This window comes from Ursus arctos, unplaced genomic scaffold (genome assembly GCF_023065955.2).
Source record: "Ursus arctos isolate Adak ecotype North America unplaced genomic scaffold, UrsArc2.0 scaffold_19, whole genome shotgun sequence".
In the NCBI taxonomy this organism is placed as follows: Eukaryota; Metazoa; Chordata; class Mammalia; order Carnivora; family Ursidae; genus Ursus; species Ursus arctos.
This window is the reverse complement of record NW_026622863.1, coordinates 52,941,420-52,960,336: the sequence shown is the minus strand read 5'-3', so window position 1 is coordinate 52,960,336 and position 18,917 is coordinate 52,941,420. Positions and strand designations below refer to the sequence as shown.

The following is an 18,917-nucleotide window of genomic DNA, read 5'->3' as shown; positions in this document are numbered from 1 at the left end:
AGAGGGAACACAAGCAGGGGCAGTGGGAGAGGAAGAAACAGTCTCATAGCAGAGGAGCCTGATGTGGGGCTCAATCCCATAACGCCGGGATCACGCCCTGAGCCGAAGGCAGACGCTTAACCGCTGTGCCACCCAGGCGCCCCATCAGGTGGTCTTGATCTTACAGCTGCTTTAAAGATTTATTTATTTGAGAGACAGAGAGGACACACAAGTGGGGCAGAGGGAAAGGGAGAGGGAGAATGTGAAGCAGACTCCCCACTGCACGTGGAACCTGATGTGGGACTCAGTCCCATGACCCACAATATCATGACCTGAGCCACCCAGGCACCCTGAGTTTGATCTTAAATGTAAGACCTGCTTTCTGACCTAAGATGTGCTCTATCCTGGAGACTGTTGCATGTGCACTTGGAAAGAATATGTACTCTGTTGCTCTTGGGTAGAAAGCTCTTCACCCTGTTCTGTTCCGTTGATCTGTGTGTCTGTGTCTTCATGCTGACAGCTTTGTAACGTAGCTTGAAGTCCAGCATTGTGATGCCACCAGCTTTGGTTTTCTTTTTCAACGTTCTTCTGGCTATTCAGGGTCTTCTCTGGTTCCATACAAACTTTAGGATTGTTTGTTCCAGCTCTGTGAAGAATGTTGATGGTGTTTTGAGAGGGATCGCATTGAATGTGTAGATTGCTCTGGGCAGCACAGACATTTTAACGGTGTTTATTCCAATCCGCGACCATGGGATGTTTTTCCATTTCTTTGTATCTTCCTCAATTTCTTTCATAAATGTTCTGTAGTTTCTAGAATACAGATCCTTTACCTCTTGGGTTAGGTCTATACCTAGGTATCTAAAGGTTTTTGGTGCAGTTATTGTAAGTGAGATAGACTCCTTAATTTCTCTTTCTTCTGTCTCCTTGTTGTATAGAAATGCACATGATCTCTGTGCATCGATTTTATATCTTGCGACATTGCTGTGGAAAGAACTGAGATGTCCGCCGACAGATGAACGGATAGAAAAGGTGTGGTACATATAGACAATGGAATATTACTCAGCCGTCAGAAAGGATGTATACTTATCATTTACATCAGTGTGGATGGAACTGGAGGGCATCCTGAGCAAAATAAGTCGAGCAGAAAAAACAATTGTCATATGGTTTCAGTCATATGTGGAATATAAGAAACAGCGCAGAGGACCATGGGGGAAGGGAGGGAAAACCGAATGGGAAGTCATCAGAGAAGGAGACAAATGAGAAACTCTTAACTATGGGGAACAAACCGAGGGTTGCTGGGGGGAGGTGGGTGGGAGGATGGGGTGACTGGGTGATGGGCTTTAAGGAGGGCACGTGATGTGATGAGCGCTGAGTGTTACAACTAAGGAATTATCGAGCTTTACATCTGAAACTAACGTGCTATATGTTGGCTAATTTAAAGTTTTAAAAAAGCTCTAGATTTGTTAGGTCCATTCGGTCTGTAGTGTTCACGTCTGCTGTTTCATTACTGATTTTTTTACTGTGCTCAGTTGGCCACCATATAATACATCATTGGTTTGTGAGGTAGTGTTCAGTGATCCATTAGTTACAAATGACACCCAGTGCTCACCACAACACGTGCCCTCCTTACTACCCACCGCCCGGCTACCCCACCCCCACCCCCTCCCTTCTGTAACCTCCGTTTGGTTCCCGGAGTCCGGAGTCTCTCATGGTTTGTCTCCCTCTCTGATTTCTTCCCAGTTTTCCCTCCCTTCATTACTGATTTTTAAAATGTGAGATTATTTTAAAGCTGTGTGCACATATCACATAATGGAATCAAAGGTATATTACAGCATTTCAAGGAAGAAATATTACGAGCAGCTCATTGACAATGAGGTTGAGGCTAAGCCGAGTTAAATATCCCGTCCAAGATTGTGCCGCACGTTCAAGGGACAGGAAGTCAGGCTCCCCTGTGTGGGTTCAAAGCTTCCCCCCACCGTGGTGCTTTCAGTAAAACCAGCTGGTGGGGGGGGCACAGGATGTTTTTATGGACCTACTATGTATGGAAACTCACCGATGAATGAGGTACGTGATGTGTTCCCATGTTAAGACTGACAAAATTGAAGCACAGAGAGTAGGTCACGTGTCCAAGGCCTGTCGTTATGGAGTGATGCATTGGGAAAATTCCAGTCCTGTCCTGAGAACTTCAATGTACTTTTCAGGCAAAACCAGAACTGACCTCGTCTGTCAGCTGTCTCGCTCGCCAGGGTAGGGAGAGAAGCAGATTCAAAGTCGTATCTGCTCTTAACCGCTACGTACATTTACAGCTGATACAGTTTGGGAAAAGCCTCCTCCACCATCACTGGGGCTGCAGACGGGAGGTCACAGCAGAGGAAATCCGGGAGCCCACGGTGCTCAGTAGAAAACAGCGTGTGCTCGTCTAGTGCCGGGTCGTCCTGGAAGTGGTCGAGACAAGGGTCTCTAGGATGGGGGACAAGGTCTCTATGCGTTGTCAGGGCCCCTAAGACCAGAAGGTGAATTGATTGTCTGCAAGCTGCGGATGCCTGGAGAGATCTGTCTCCTCCGTACGGAGGAATCCAGGCTTGACCCTGTGGACAAGTGTCCGTGTCAGGCACTGTGGTCGGTCTCTCTGCAAAGCCCATTCCTGCACTTCTGAACGTTCTGGTTTCGGGGCTTGGCACCGCAAAGGCAAAAAGAAACCACTGGACTGTAGTTTTCTGAGCTAGATCCGGGCTTGGGGAATAGGTCCGCGAATTTGGGGGTCCGTTATGAAGAGGCTCTCGGCTTTCACCTGGGATCTAGATCAAGGTTCTCAGCGTCAGTAGATTGACCCTCGTGACAAGATCTTTCTTTGTTGTGGGAGGACGTGCCTTGTGGGGCGTTGAGCAGCACCCCCGCCTCTTACCCGCCAGATGCCAGTAGCGGCAACCCTTCCTCTGGTTGTGACAGCTGAAAGTATCCTCAGACAGGGCCAACTGTCCCCTGGGCCTGCAGTCAGCCGCTGGCACCGAGTGTCAGCGGGAGCGGAGGCTCGACCACCAGGAGCGGGTGTGTGCTGTGGGGTGATTTGGAAAGGACTCGCATGGGGGCTGACTCCAGGCAAGTGTGAGTTGGATAAGCGAGTGGAAAACTCCCACCAAGGCTCGAAGGATTTGTGTCCCTCGCCCCGTCAAAGAGATGTGTTCAGCTGATGAGGCTTGGGGGGCACGACGTTAAACTGCTGTACGTCACAGAAACAGCTAAGTCTCCTCGTCAGACGAACTCTCTTTGGATCTTCCATCTTGGCCATTTGCATCTCCTGTCTTCCACAGATTGTTTTACTCGGATTCTTTTCCGAAAGCATGGTTCCAGCTGGTTCCAGGAAAGTAGGCTCCGTGCTGGCATCGCTTGAACAACTTCGAGACCCAGCCAGGGGACTGAGAACTCGCGGAACTAACGAAGAAGCCGACGGATTCAAAATAACTGCTAACCCCAGATCGAGCAGGTAGGATTCCGTTCCATGGGACGGATGAGGATGATTATGACTTTTATGACTTTCTGTTTGAAACACTGCTGGCTATTTCCTGTTTTGATTTCCAGATTTAAAAAAAAAAACTTCTCTTTTAAGCTATCTATAACTTAGAGCAGTTTGATAAATGCGTCACATCTGTTTACACTAATTTATCTTTTCTCCCTACCTGATCCCCCCAGAATTTGGAAACTGTGAGTGCGTGTTCTCATTTTCATGGCAACATAGTTATTTGCGTAAGTTCAATAAAAATCTCTTCTCTTCTCCTTGGAACCGGACACAGTTGGAGACCAGTTGGTTAAAGCCCCGAGGCCGTGACTGGAGTTTCATGTTTGAGGATGACGTGCATTGAGCCCGATACGGCCAGACAACTAGAAGGAACCAAAGCGGACTTTAAGGATCAAAGTCCTGCTTGGAGAAACCAGCCTCTGCCCGGTGTATGGGGCTCCCCGCCTTACGGGTCAGTAAGGAACCTCGGGATATCTGGAGACCTTGAGAAGAGAGGAGTTCACCCCAATCTATAGGTGTTGCAGGTAAGGCCCCATGGCAGATTCTCGGCTTGGCTTCCCGGCCTCGAGAGGCTTTTAAAAATCCAATCTGAGGGGCGCCTGGGTGGCACAGCGGTTAAGCGTCTGCCTTCGGCTCAGGGCGTGATCCCGGCGTTATGGGATCAAGCCCCGCATCAGGCTCCTCTGCTATGAGCCTGCTTCTTCCTCTCCCACTCCCCCTGCTTGTGTTCCCTCTCTCGCTGGCTGTCTCTATCTCTGTCGAATAAATAAATAAAATCTTAAAAAAAAAAAAAATCCAATCTGAGGGGGGCGCCTGGGTGGCTCAGTCGATTAGGCGTCTGCCTTTGCTCAGTCATGATCCCAGGGTCCTGGGATTGGGTCAGGATCCCTGCTCAGCGGGGAGCAAGCTTCTCCCTCTGCCCCTCCCCCTACTCTGCTTTCTCTCTCTCTTTCTCTCTCTCTCAGATGAATAAAATCTTAAAAAAACAAATATCCAATCTGAGATTGCTATGAAAACTTGCAGCAGAGCAAACTCCAAAAAAAAAAAAAAAAAGCCCTATCTGATCACTCTTCTTGCTGCACTTATGTAAATAATCAGTTTTCTGAAATCAGGCTGATTTTGCAAACAAAGTAGACGAACATTGATTATCTTTGATGGAAATGAGTATTCGTAGAGAGGTTTTGTTGTGGTTTGGTTTGGGTTTTTTTGCTTTGTCGTTTTTTGTTTTTTGTTTTAATGGAAAGCAGTAATGCCTGCCTGTGGGTTCTGTCTGGAGCATTCTGCCAGTCCTTACGGAATCTCGAATTCGAGTTTTCCCCAATATCCAGCTGCAAGTCTATCCTGAGAACTAATGCACTTTTCAGGCCAAACCAGAGCTGAGACCCTGTTTTTCAGGTCTGACTTTTTAAGGTCTCTTTTTCCTTTTTGTCTTACAATCATGAGAACAAAAGCTGTTCTTTTCCTGAAGCTGAAGGTAAACAACTTAATATAAACGTAAAAGGAAACTTAGGACCACAGTGACACCTGGCAGCTTCCTGCTGCTCACTGTATGAGCCGCTCAGAAAGTTCATCTGGTGCCTGACGCCATCAAGAGACACTCTAAGCGCAAACCAGGAACATTCTTCAGATGGCCACTGCCCTCCCCGCTGCACATTTGAAGATGTGTCACGCTTGTTTACAAATCTCACTGGCTGCCCTGTGGACTCAGAAACTTGGTTTCTATTCATCTTTTATGGTCCTAAAAACTCCCCTCTTTAACAACGCCTGTTAGTATCATCCCGCAAATATCGTCTCTACCAAGTCCCACCAGACGGTTCAGCTGGTCCTTAAGAAGACAACCGAATGAGAAACTGGGCTGTATTTTTCAAAGGAAAGAATCTTTTTTCCTTGAACAAGAGGGGGGCTGACAAAGATTCTCTGCTTGACCTTTTCAGGTTCCTGAACCTTCTCCTGTACCCTTCTGTGCACGTCCTTGTAAAACCTAGATTCAGCAAGAACCCGCATGCTGGATATCTGCTCACCTCCATAACCTGATGGGGTACTTACCCCCCATCTTCCAGGTGACGTCTGATCGACCTTCCTGCCTTCCACAAGGATCTGATCTGGTAGGTGTAGCCAGACCCCCTCTTACCGCAGGTCTCTCCCCTCAGTAATTTCTACCTACTGCCCCCCGTCCCCCGCTGCAAATACCCACTTGCTCGTGTTGAAGCAGGGTTCAGATCGCTCTCTCCCCCCCACTGTGAACTCCCATCCAGTGCCCCCCCCCCCCCCGCCATGCTCCTGATGAAATCCTGCTTTACCATCTTGAACACAGGTCATGAAACGTGTTTTTCTCTAACAGACCTGCTGGCGGTGAATTCCGGCGGTGTTTGTGGAGCGGGGGATGGGCACCGACGCCCCCCGGGTCAGTAGCGGTGCCCCTTTCCCCAAGATTAAAGGGTTTTCTTTTTCCTCAGTTGAGCTAGGAAAGGAGGGGATGATTTTTCTTGTGATGGAGCATTACGGTTCAAAGGAAAGCGAAAGGAAGCGAACATCGCAGGAGCCCAGTCCCTGTTCTCGCCGAGCACAGGTGCCGCTGCGGCTGCCTGTCCACCGGCCACAGGCGGCGCCCCTGGAAACCTGGCGCGAGAGGCTTCCCGCAGCGCATGTCCCCCTCGGCCCTGCTAACCCGGCTCCGGGCCATCTGGAGGGGGAGGGGCTGCTGAGGGGCGCTCAGTGAGAGGCAGCTGGGAGCCCCAACCGCGTCTACACTGGGGTCTCCGAGACTCCCTCTCCGACCGGGCGCGCCTCCCGCAGGCCTGCTGTGTCCGTCCCCAGGGTGTCCCACGAAGGACAGTTCTTGGGGCTCCCTCCGTGAGAGCGATGGGCGTCTGGTGCGTTTTGTGGAGAAGCAGCCTGAAGGCGGTGTAGACGTCATTTTTCCACTCCCCCCCCCCCCAGGGTTTTCCCACCACCCCGCCCGTCTGTGCGCTCTGCCGTCACAGGCTCGTGCGCTGTTCTAGCCGAGCTCCTGCAGCAGGCGCCCCGGGGTGCGCCCCAGTGAGTGCCTGCGGACCCCCTTCTTCCCCTCCGCGAGCCCGCTTCGGTTTGGGGCTAGCTGTCTAGTGTGCAGCCCCAGCTCTCGTGCCTGCGGACCCCCTTCTTCCCCTCCGCGAGCCCCCTTCGGTTTGGGGCTAGCTGTCTAGTGTGCAGCCCCAGCTCTCTGCAGTCGGAGGTTTGTACAGCTCTTTCTCGTCACAAGCTGGGGTGGGAGCAACTTTCTCTCTCTCGGCGGCGCAGGGCTGAAGCCAGATGTCCCAGAACCCCTTTTTCCAGGAGGCAGCGGTCGGCCGTTCGGACCGGGGCTGCTCTTACTCCCCCGAGCTGTGCTGCGAGGGGGCCGGGAGGAGACAGGGCAGCGGGGGCGTCAGAGGGACTCTGCCGGTGCTCCCAGGCTGCAGAGACGTGCCAGGGGGTCTGGCTTGCAGCGACCAGTGTGTCCTCTGCCGGAAGACCCTCGGTCTCCTCCGTCAGGTGCTGTCCGCTGCCCTTAGTCCGGTGCCGCCCGCTGTTTACTCCTCCGGGGGTCTCTCCGCCCAGGTTCCAAGCTCGGCCGGGTCTGCGCGCTCGGCCGGCTGCCAGATTCCTCCTCCTCAGCTCCCACTCCGGAGGGACGAGCGGCTCTGCGCGCCAAACACGGCGCTTTACCTGTGTCAGCTGCTGAGCTCAGCCGTTCTGGCAGCTTCTACGGCCAATTTAAAGGGATCATTCCACCCAAATTCAAGACGTGAAGCCAGCAGTCCGGGAGCTTCACTGAAACCCAGGGCTGCGTTGAGATGTCTGGTCCACCCTCGTTGGAGCGGATCCCAGCACGCTCCCGTTACCCCAGTGCGGAGCCCTGCTGCTCTGCCCGGGGCGAGGGCTTGGTGAGACACGACGACGCCGTCACCCCGAGCTGCTCGGACCAGGTAGGAGGAGCGTGCGCGCGCGGGGGTTCGGGGTTCGCGCAGGTAGGAGGAGCGTGCGCGCGCGGGGGTTCGGGGTTCGCGCAGGTAGGAGGAGCGTGCGCGCGCGGGGGTTCGCGCAGGTAGGAGGAGCGTGCACGCGCGGGGGGTTCGGGGTTCGCGCAAGCGTGGGCTGGTCTGTGTGCTTGAGGGGAGGCTGTTCTTCGGCGGCCCGTGCGCATTTCATGAGGAAATACGTTTCTGCAGCAGCCGGGAGATAATAGTGGTCATGATATTGTGTGATATTGTCTGGTAATAAATAACAGGTGACCCCTGCCTAGAACTTGAAACGTATAAAGAACTGTTTTGAGGGCTTTATATGCTTCATGGAGTTCAATCCTCGCAGGAAATGGATGAAATCACTAAGAAAGTTAATATTTTACCAAATGATGAAAAATAGGGATTTTCTATAAGTATTATTTAATTTGTAAAAGTTTCCTCAAGAACGTAAGTTTAAAACTCCAATTGTTTTCAAATGACAGAATGACCTTCCTGAATTTACATCATGGCAACTGCTGGATATTACAGTAATCAGATCAATCAAAAATAAAACACTGCAGTATTGTCACACTTTTTAAAAAGATTTTATTTTTAGAGGGGGCAGAGGGAGAAGCAGACTCTCCACTGAGCAGGGACCTGGACGCAGGACTCGATCCCAGGATCCCGGGATCATGACCCGAGCAGAAGGCAGATGCTTAACTGAGCCACCAGGCGCCCCTCACATTAATTTCTGATACGTCTTTCAGGACACGATTGCCGAAGTGTCTGATGCTGAAGACTGAGAAGGCACCTCAGTGTCTGGAGTACAGGTGCTGCTTATGTTAAGGTAAGTGTGGTCACACGTGGAACTCATACGGAAAGAAGAAGAACTGTCCTGAGAACCACACCATTAAAGACAGGGCCTGGGTCGTATTAATTTTCTCTATTTAGCTCGTAAATAAAGGGGTGGATTAAACAGGAGAAGGGGACCAGTCTGAGAGATGTATAGGACTTGTGGGCTTGGAGAGCAGTTGGCTGGGGGGAGGGGGAGGGCTACGAGGAGGTGAAGACAGAGCATTAATCTGATACTGTGTCTACTTAGACGGAAATTTGAAAAGGAGCAGGACAGAGCAAAAGTGATACTGGTTTTACGCACTGAAGTGGGACTCACTTATAAAATTCTAAGGGTCTAAATTTAATATCCATTAGCCAACAGAGTGCATCATTACTTTCAGATGTAGGGTTCAAGGATTCATCGGTTGTGTATAACACCCAGTGCTCATCACATCACCCGCTACCCCATCCCCCACTCACCTCCCTTTCCGCAGCCCTCAGTTTGTTTCCCAGAGTCAAGAGTTTCTCACGGTTCGTCTCCCACTCTGATTTCTTCCCCTATGATCCTCTCCCTCGTTTCTTAAATTCCACATGAGTGAAAGCATATAATTGTCCTTCTCTGCTTGACTTACTTCCCTTAGCATAATCCCCTCCAGTTCCATCCACGTCGATGTAAATGGTAAGTAGTCATCCTTTCCGATGGCTGAGTAATACTCCACTGCATATATGGACCACATCTTCATCCATTCCCCTGTTGAAGGCATGTCAGCCCCTTCCACAGTTTGGTTACTGTGGACATCGCTGCTGTGAACTGGAAAACAGTACGGAGGCTCCTCAGGACGTGAAGAACAGAGCTGCCCTACGACCCAGCAATTGCACTACTAGGGATTTACCCCAAAGATACAGATGTAGTGAAAAGAAGCCTTTTATCTTGACGTGGTCCCAATGGTTCATTTTTCCTTTTGTTTCTAGGGCTCTAAATTTGAACTGAGAAAACCAAAGCGCAGGGAGCACCTGGCGTGAAGGTAGGATTTTGGATTCTTCAGCTTTCCGGGCTCTTTCAGCTAAAAGCTCTGTCCGCCTGGAGGTGGAGTGTGCGGGAGAGGAGGACCGAGAGCAGATATTACAGAACTGATAGTCAAGATGATGGTGGCCCATCTCAGACTGACAAGCTCGGGGAACCTCTCACGATGTTAACGTAACACACACACAATGACTGTCCCCGTTGTCTCACACCCAGGAGCGCACGGAGTGACTGAGCTGGGCTGCTGGGGGAGCGTAACTGGGGCCGTACTGTCCCCAACTCCGCCAGGTCCCCCTGGATCGAGTCTACCTCTTGGCCGGAAGTCCTCAGAGACCAGGACGGACCGTGTCTTCTGACTGCAGACATCTGCCCCACGTCCGGGTCCACCTCCAAGGTGAGTCGGTGCTCGGCCCCTCGAAGGATGCTGAGGAAGTTCTGTCATTTGATAGGATGAGGAGTGGACCAAGCACCCCACATGCACAGCGTGTCTGCCCCTCCATCCGCCGCCGTAACTGACCGATGAGGACACTGTCTTGGGAACCCAGAGCGCAGCTCAGAATGTTCGCTCAATGCGGGGACGCGTGGCGGCCGTTACCAGTCAGTCACACTCGCCTGAGGTTAGGCTCCTTCTACCGTCCTCAGAAGTAAAGAAGTGCTGTCGGGGGAGGAGAGCTTGCACTGGAAGAGCAGACGGACGACGGGCAAGATTCAGGTTCTCTACCCCCAGCTGCTCTGAACAGAGGCGCAGTCCGAGTCTGGGAAAGGAGGAAATGCGCAGCCCGAGGAGAGAGACAGAGACAAACGTCTAGGCTGCATGTTTGTAAAATCCTTGTTGTTTCAGGTCATTTATAGCCTCAGGAATCCAAGAGGTCACGACATCTTCTTACCGCTTGTTGCAAGGATTACCCGCCCAGAGGACTTTGCGTGAACACTCGAACTGCTTTGCCCAAGGTGATGGTGAGAGGAGTCGAGACCTTTTATTTTTAAATGTGGAATGATAACAATTGCGCTGTGTCAGAAATTCAACTCATGTCTGCATTTTTTTAAAAACAGTGAATCTATGATCCGTGATTGTTTAACGTTTGCTTAATGTCCTTAGTGGGAAGGCAAAGCTCATGTCCTTCTCGATTTTTATTCGAAGAATCTTTCCATCTGTGAAGGACTTATTTTAAATGACTGAACATACATTCTTTACTTCTGTACTTTTCAGTTCTTTCTGTGGCCTCATCTTTTCCCTGAACTTTTTTTTATAATATTTTTTTATTATGTTAGTCACCATACAGTACATCCCTGGTTTTTGATGTCAAGTTCCATGACTCATTAATTGCATATAACACCCGGTGCTCCATGCAATACGTGCCCTCCTTACTACCCGTCACCAGCCTATCCCATCCCCCACCCCCTCCCCTCTGAAACCCTCTGTTTCCCAGAGTCCACAGTCTCTCGTGGTTCATTCCCCCTTCTGTTTACATGCCCGACTTGAATTCTTTATTGATAGAGGTCGTTGCTTTATAAAAGTTTTTATTCAGGACTTATTAAATTGTGCCCTTCTCCTTGGCATTTTTCTGTGGAGAAGTTGTCAGAGGCCGTTTATTATCCTGTAGCTCTCTGGTTTGATTTTGGATAACTGTGTCGTTCCAGGGCTGCTCTCTTTTTGACCATTTGGGACGGAAAGAGGCTTTTTCTCATCTAGCTCTATGAGAAGGTTTTCGAAAGGGCCTGGAAGCTGTGTTCTTATGACTCAAGGATTTCTGTGAAAGTTGTTGGCCTTTTTCCACAACCGATTTCTTCAATGGGTAGTTCGGAATCCAAGCGGACTCTTCTCTTTGACACCTACCCCACGTACGGAGTGCTTCCTGCAGATAGGACTGACCCGTGCGTTTCTTCGCTCAGCTAGGACTCCTGTATTTCTTGGAATCAACGTAGAACGAGGCCTCTACCCGCCGTCAGTCACGTTGCGTCTATTGCCAGCAAGGTCTTACGGCTTCGTTTTTCAGGGTGTGGATTTCACCCTCAGTAAGGTAATTTGCTAAGGTTTCTTTTTATTTTTTTACATTTTTGGAATATATTCAGACACAGATTTGTAACTGAATACCCAGATAGAGCAAATATTAACCTATTTCATAAGAATTATATTATGATCATAGAAAATCAACATTTAAATACGGATTCCCTGCTATCACCGGAAGACGCCTCACATTTCACCAGTTGACACTGATGTTCTGTTTCTGCTGTTCCTGGGTCCAGCCCCACATCCCACCTCGCATGTAGCCATTCTGTCTCTTTAGAATTCTTTAGGCTGAAACAGGGCTTGTTTCTAGCATCTTGACGCTTTGAAAGGGTACCGTCTAGTTATGGTGTAGAATGTCCCTCAGTCTGGGGTCTCTGATCGTTCCTCACTGAAATTCAAGATCCACCCTTTTGGCAAGATGTGTGTGCTTCGTCTCATCAGGAGTCACATAATCTCTATTTTACTCTTTACAAGTGAAGTGAACTGTTCGTTTGGCTAAGGTGTTACCTGTGCTGTTTCTCCACTATGAAGATTTTCTATTTTAATATCAATGTGTCTCATGGAGAGTTAGCGATTGTCACTGTTAGAACCTGTTGAAGTTTCTTGTCGGAAACAGTTACGACTATGATGTGTCCTTAGTGGTTGGTTCTATATCCATTATTCTTACTAAATTTACTTTATTTCCTATTGATCAGTATTAAGTTCGTCTGTAACGCTGTCTCACATTTGGCCTCCTCACCAGCGATGTGTGAGGGGCTCATGTCCCCATCTGTCTTGCTACCCGAATGTGGGGTTCTACTTGTTCGTTTTCTGTCAATCTGATCGGTCAATAACGGTATCCTTGAGAGGTGGAGGGGGGACGGTACAATGTCGTCCAGAGTGAGAAGACACTTGGAGACTGAAAAATGATGCAAGCTACTCCCTACCATTTACAGAGCTTTTTAAAAATTTATTTAAATTCAATTAGCCAAGGTATAGTACATCACTGGTTTTTGATACACTGAACTGGTGAATCGTTGAACATTATAACACCCAGTGCTCATCAAATCATATGCCCATCACCCAGTTATCCCATCCCTCCACCCACCTCCCTTTCTGCGACCCTCAGTTTGTTTCCTGGAGTCAAGAATCTCATATGGTTTGTCTCCCTCTCTGATTTCTTCCCATTTGGTTTTCCCTACCTTCTATTGTCCTGGGCACTATCTCTTATACTCCACATATGCGTGAAACCATATAATTGTCTTTCTCTGCTTATCTCACTTCGCATCAGACCCTCCATTTCCATCCATGTTGATGCAAATGGTGGGTAATCGTTCTTTCTGAGGGCTAATATTCCATTGTATATATGGACCACATCTTCTTTATCCATCTGTTGAAGGGCATCTTGGCTCCTTCCACAGTGGATAATGCTGCTATGAACATTGGGGTGCAGGTGCCCCTTCTTTTCACTACATCTGTATCTTTGTGGTAAATACCCAATAGTGCAATTGCTGGGTCACAGGGTAGCTCTATTTTTAACATCTTGAGGAACCTCCATACTGTTGTCCAGAGTGGCTGTACCAACTTGCATTCCCACCAACAGTGTAAGAGGGATCCCCTTTCTCCACATCCTTTCCAACATTTGTTGTTTCCTGCCTTGTTAATTTTTGCCATTCTAACTGGTGTAAGGTGGTATCTCATTCTGGTTTTGATCTGAATTTCCCTGAGGGCTAGTGATGTTGAATATTTTTTCATGTGTCTGTTGGCCATTTGTCTGTCTTCTGCCCATTCCTTATAGATCTTGGATTCCAGCCCTTTATCTGAAATGTCATTTGCAAATATCTTCTCCCATTCTGTGGGTTGCCTTTTAGTTTTCTTGACTGTTTCCTGTGCTGTGCGGAAGTTTTTATCTTGATGAACGCCCAAAAGTTCATTTTCGCTTCTGTTTCCCTTGCCTTTAGAGACATGTCTTGCAAAAAGTTGCTTTATCCAAGATTGAAGAAGATACTGCCTGTGTTCTCCTCTAGGATTTTGATGGATTCCTGTCTCACATCGAGGTATTGCATCCATTTTGCGTCTATTTTTGTGTATGGGGTAAGGAAAGGGTCCAGTTTCATTCTTCTGGGTATAGGTGTCCAATTTCCCAGCACCGTTAATTGAAGAGACTGCCTTTTTTCCACTGGATGTTCTTTCCTTCTTTGTAGAAGATTAGTTGACCATAGAGTTGAGGGGCCATTTCTGGAGTTTCTATTCTGTTCCATTGATCTATGTGTCTGTTTTTGTGCCAGTACCATGCTGTCTTGGTGATCACAGCTTTGTGATAATAGCTTCAAATCAGGCATTGTGGTGCCTGCAGCTTTGGTTTTCTTTTTCAACATTCCCCTGGCTATTCGGGGCCCTTTCTGGTTACATACAAATTTTAGGATTGTCTGTTGCAGCTCTGTGAAAAATGTCAATGGTAGTTTGATAGGGATTGCATTGAAAGTTAGCAGTGTTTTTTCTTCCAATCCATGAGCAGGGGATGTTTTTCCATTTCTAGAGTCTAGAGCCTCTTTGGCTAGATTAATTCCAAGATATCTTATGGTTTTTGGTGCTCTTGTAAATGGAATCGATTCCCTAATTTCTCTTTCTTCCATCACATTGTTAGTATATAGAAAGGGAACTGATTTCTGTGCACTGATATTGTATCCTGCCGTGTTGCTGTATGAGTTCTAGCGATTTGGGGGTGGAATCTTTCGGGTTTTCCACATGTCACCTGCGAAGAGAGTTTGAATTCTTTGCCAATTTGAATGCCTTTTCTGATTGCTGAGGCTAGGACTTCTAGTACTATGCGGAACAGTAGTGGTGAGAGTGGGGCTCATCATGTTCCTGACCTGAAGGGAAAAGCTCCCCATTTTTCCTCATTGAGAATGGTATGTGCTGTGGGTTTTTCATAAATTGAGGAATGTACCCTCTATCCCTACACTCTGAAGAGTTTTCATCAGGAAATGATGCTGTGTTTCGTCAAATGCTTTTTCCGCATCTATTTGAGAGGATCATATGGTTCTTGACTCTTCTTGTTGATGTGATCTTTCATGCTGATTTGCGAATGTTGAACCACCCTTGCGTCCCAGGAATAAATCTCACCTGGTTGTGAGATTGTGCATTTGGGGTTTTTCTAAATTTTTTGAGAGAGGCTTGGATGGCTATGTACTTTCCTCTAAGCACCACCTTTGCAGTATCCCATAGGGTTTCAACCAGTTACAATGGCTAAAATTAACAAGATGGGGAACAACAAATGTTGGTGAGGATGTGGAGAGAGGGGTGCCCTCTTACACACTGGTGGGAATGCAAGCTGGTGCAGCCACTCTGGAGACAGTATGGAAGTTCCTCAAAAAGTTTTCCTTCTTTTTCAAATTTATTTGACAGAGAGACAGCCAGCGAGAGAGGGAACACAAGCAGGGGGAGTGGGAGAGGAAGAAGCAGGCTCCCAGCGGAGGAGCCTGATGTGAGGCTCGATCCCAGAATGCTGGGATCACGCCCTGAGCCGAAGGCAGATGCTTAATGACTGAGCCACCCAGGCGCCCCTTCATTTTTTTTTTTTCCTCTTTTTCAATTTTTTGAAACTTCCAAACTCATTCTACGAGGCCAGCATTACCTTGATCCCCAAACCACGCAAAGACCCCATCAAAAAGGAGAATTACAGACCGATATCCCTGATGAATATGGGTGCCAAAATTCTCAACAAGATCCTAGCTAATAGCATCCAACAGTACATTAAAAGGATTATCCATCACGACCAGGTGGGATTCATCCCTGGGATGCAAGGGTGGTTCAACATTCGCAAATCAATGTGACAGAACACAAGAGACAAGAATCAGATGGTCCTCTCAATTGATGCAGAAAAAGCATTTGACAAAATACAGTGTACATTCCTCAATTTCATAAAAAACATATATGAAAAGCCCACAGCCAATATTCTCAATGGGGAAAAGCTGGAAGCCTTTCCCTTAAGATCAGGAACAGGACGAGGATGCCCACTCTCGCCGCTATTATTCAACATAGTACTAGAAGTCCTTGCAACAGCAATCAGACCACAAAAAGAAATAAAAGGCATCCAAATTGGCAAAAAAGAAGTCAAACTGTCTCTCTTCACAGATGACATGATACAGTATGTGAAAAACCCAAAACACTCCACCCCCAAATTACTAGAACTCAAACAGCAATTCAGTAATGTGGCAGGATACAAAATCAATGCACAAAAATCAGTTGCATTTCTATATACGAACAATGACACTGAAGAAAGAGAAATTAGGGAATCGATTCCATTTACAATAGCACCAAAAACCGTAAGATATCTTGGAATTAATCTAACCAAAGAGGTAAAGGATCTATACTCCAGAAACCCCAGAACACTTATGAAAGAAATGGAAAAACATCCCATGCTCACAGCTTGGCAGAATAAACATAGTTAAAATGTCTATGCTACCCAGAGCAATCTACACTTTCAAAGTCATCCCGATCAATGCCATTTTTCAAAGTGCTGAAACAAACAATCCTGAAATTTGTATGGAACCAGAAAAGACCCTGAATTGCCAAGAAAATGTTGAAAAAGAAAAACAGTGTTGGGGGTATCACATTGCTTGACTTCAAGCAGTATTACAAAGCTGTGATCACCAAGAAAGCATGGTATTGGCACAAAACAGACACACAGACCAATAGAACAGAACAGAGACTCCAGAAATGGACCCTCAGCTCTATGGTCAACTATCTTCAACAAAGCAGAAAAGAATATCCAATGGAAAAAAGATAGTCTCTTCAATAAATAGTGCTGAGAAAATTGGACCGCTATATACAGAAGAATGAAACTTGACCACTCTCTCCCACCATACACAAAGATAAACTCTAAATGGATGGAAGACCTCGATGTGAGACAGGAATCCATCAAAATCCTAGAGGAAAACAGGCAGTAACCGACATCGGCCACAGCAACTTCTTTCATGACACGTCTCCAAAGGCAAGTGAAACAAAAGCTAAAATGAACTTTTGGGACTTCATCAAGATAAAAAGCTTCTGCACAGCCAAGGAAACAGTCAACAAAACTAAAAGGCAGCCCATGGAATGGGAGAAGATATTTGCAAACGACACTACAGGTAAAGGACTGGTATCCAAGATCTACAAAGAACTTCAACACCCCAAAACAATCAAGTAATGGGCAGAAGACATGAACAGACACAGTTCCAGTGAGCTGACACATGAAAAAATGTTCAACATCACTTGGCATCAGGGAAATTCAAATCAAACCCACATGGAGATACCACCTTACACCAGTTAGAATGGCAAAAAATTGACAAGGCAGGAAATAACAAATGTTGGAGAGGATGTGGAGAAAGGGGATCCCTCTTACAATGTTTATGGGAATGCAAGCTGGTACAACCATTGGAAAACAGTGTGGAGGTTCCTCAGAAAGTTAAAAATTGAGCTACCCCATGACCCAGCAATTGCACTACTGGTATTTACCCCAAAGATACAGATGTAGTGAAAAGAAGGACCATATGCACCCCAATGTTCATAGCAGCCGTGTCCACAATAGCCAAACTGTGGAAGGAGCTGAGATGCCCTTCAACAGACGAACAGATAAAGAAGATGTGGTCCATATTTACAATGGAATACTACTCAGCCATCAGAACAATTACCCAATATTTGCATTGACATGGATGGAACTGGAGGAGATTATGCTAAGTGAAGTAAGTCAAGCAGAGAAAGACAATTATCATATGATTTCACTCATTTGTGGAACATAAGGAATATCAGGGAGATCGGTAGGAGAAGAAAGGGGAAAACGAAGGGGGAGAAAGCAGAGGGGGAGACGAACCATGAGAGACTCCGTACTCTGTTTCCCAGAGGGTTACAGAAGGGTGGGGGTGGGTGTTGAGGAGGGCAGGTGTTGTGATGAGCACTGGGTGTTACACACAACTGACGAATCACGGAACACTACCTCAGACGCTAGAGCTGCACGGTATGTTGGCTCATTGAACATAAGAGACAAATTCACCCTATAGGCCAATTAATCTGTGACAAAGTAGGCAAAAATATCCAATGGGGAAAAGACTGCCTTCAATAAATGGTGCTGGGAAACGGACCATTATATTACACCACACACAGACTCAACACGGATTAAAGACCTAGAGGAAAATAGTAACGGATGTGGCTCCTCAGACAAGGGAAAAAAAAGCAAAAATAAACTACTGGGGCGACCCCAAAATGAACAGCTTTCACACAGAAAAGGAAACAAAACAAAAAGGTGAGCTACTGCATGGGAGAAGATACTTGGAAATAATACATCTGGTAAGGGGTTAATATCTAAAATGTATAACTTGTACAATTCAATACCAAAAAACGAACACTCTGATTTAAAAAGGGCAGAGGACCTGAATCGACATTTTTGCAAGGAAGACCTACAGATGCCAACAGCCGTGAAAAGAAGCGCAGCATCACTCGCCACACCAGCAACATGCCAGTCAAACCACGAGGAGCTCTCACACCTGTCAAAACAGCTGGCATCTTAAAAATAAGTGTTGGCAAGGATGTGAATAAGAGTAAACCCTCACATATGGTTCGAGGGAATGTAAATTAGTGTGGTCACTGTGGAAAACGGCATGGAGGTTCCTCAAAATAGTAAATATATGATGCAGTAATTCCACCACTGGGTATTTACCCAAAGAGAAAACTATTTTGAAAAAAATATACGCACCCCTATATTTATTACAGTATTATTTACAGCAGCCAAGATACGCAAGTAATCCAAGTGTCCATTGATTGTGGGTGGGTGTGTGTGCACACCCAGTGGAATATTGTTCAGCAACAATGAGATCTTGCCATTTGCAGCGACATGGATGGACCTGTAATGGTATTATGCAGGGTATTTGCAAATGACCTTATGCAATGGTAAGTGAAATAAGTCAAAGACAAATACCATACGATTTTCCTTATATGTTGACTCTAAAAAACAACTGCAGAAACAGACGCATGAATCCAGAGAACTGTGGTTGCTAGAAGAGAGGGATGGAAGATGGGCCAAATGGGTGAAGGGGAGTGGATTCCCAGTTATGGAATAAGTCACAGGGATAACAGTTACAGCCTCGGGACTTGAGTCCATGGAGTGAGAGCACTTGTGGTGACAGAAGGCAGCTACAGTCGTGGTGAGCACAGCATGATGTACAGAGTTGTCAAATCACTACTCTGTACACCTGACACTAGTGTAACATTGCGTGTCAACTATATTTCATTAAAAGAAAACCTTGTGGAATAGTGGAAATTAACTCCAAAGAATGTGAGTGGTGGTGTATTATTTTGACTCAAGAAAGGACACCTGTAGCAGATTCTAAACAGGTGCTTGGATAGACAGTGAAGACTATGAAGTGAATGTGCACAGAGATAATGCCCACAGGTGCAAGTTTTTCTAACAAAACCTGTCCAATTTTGGAATAGCCTCTTGCCTTTATTGATGGTCAACTCCACCACAAAGGAGGTTTTAAAGCAGAAATGATTTGTCCAGGATATTGCAGATAGTATCCACTGGGGCAGTGTCTTAAGGATGCTATCCTTTGGAAAGCTTTCTACACCAACCCC

The 18,917-nt window shown here is 47.1% G+C and overlaps 1 long non-coding RNA gene across 1 annotated transcript; it reads left to right on the top strand.

The window, feature by feature from the left end:
* Nucleotides 1-3,294: 3,294 nt before the first annotated feature.
* Nucleotides 3,295-11,039, top strand: LOC125283329 (uncharacterized). The gene is made up of 9 exons (XR_007191089.2): nucleotides 3,295-3,463; nucleotides 3,771-3,947; nucleotides 5,431-5,601; nucleotides 7,076-7,443; nucleotides 8,226-8,305; nucleotides 9,265-9,317; nucleotides 9,533-9,933; nucleotides 10,158-10,267; nucleotides 10,958-11,039. It is a non-coding gene; the product is annotated as an uncharacterized LOC125283329 (long non-coding RNA).
* Nucleotides 11,040-18,917: the final 7,878 nt, after the last annotated feature.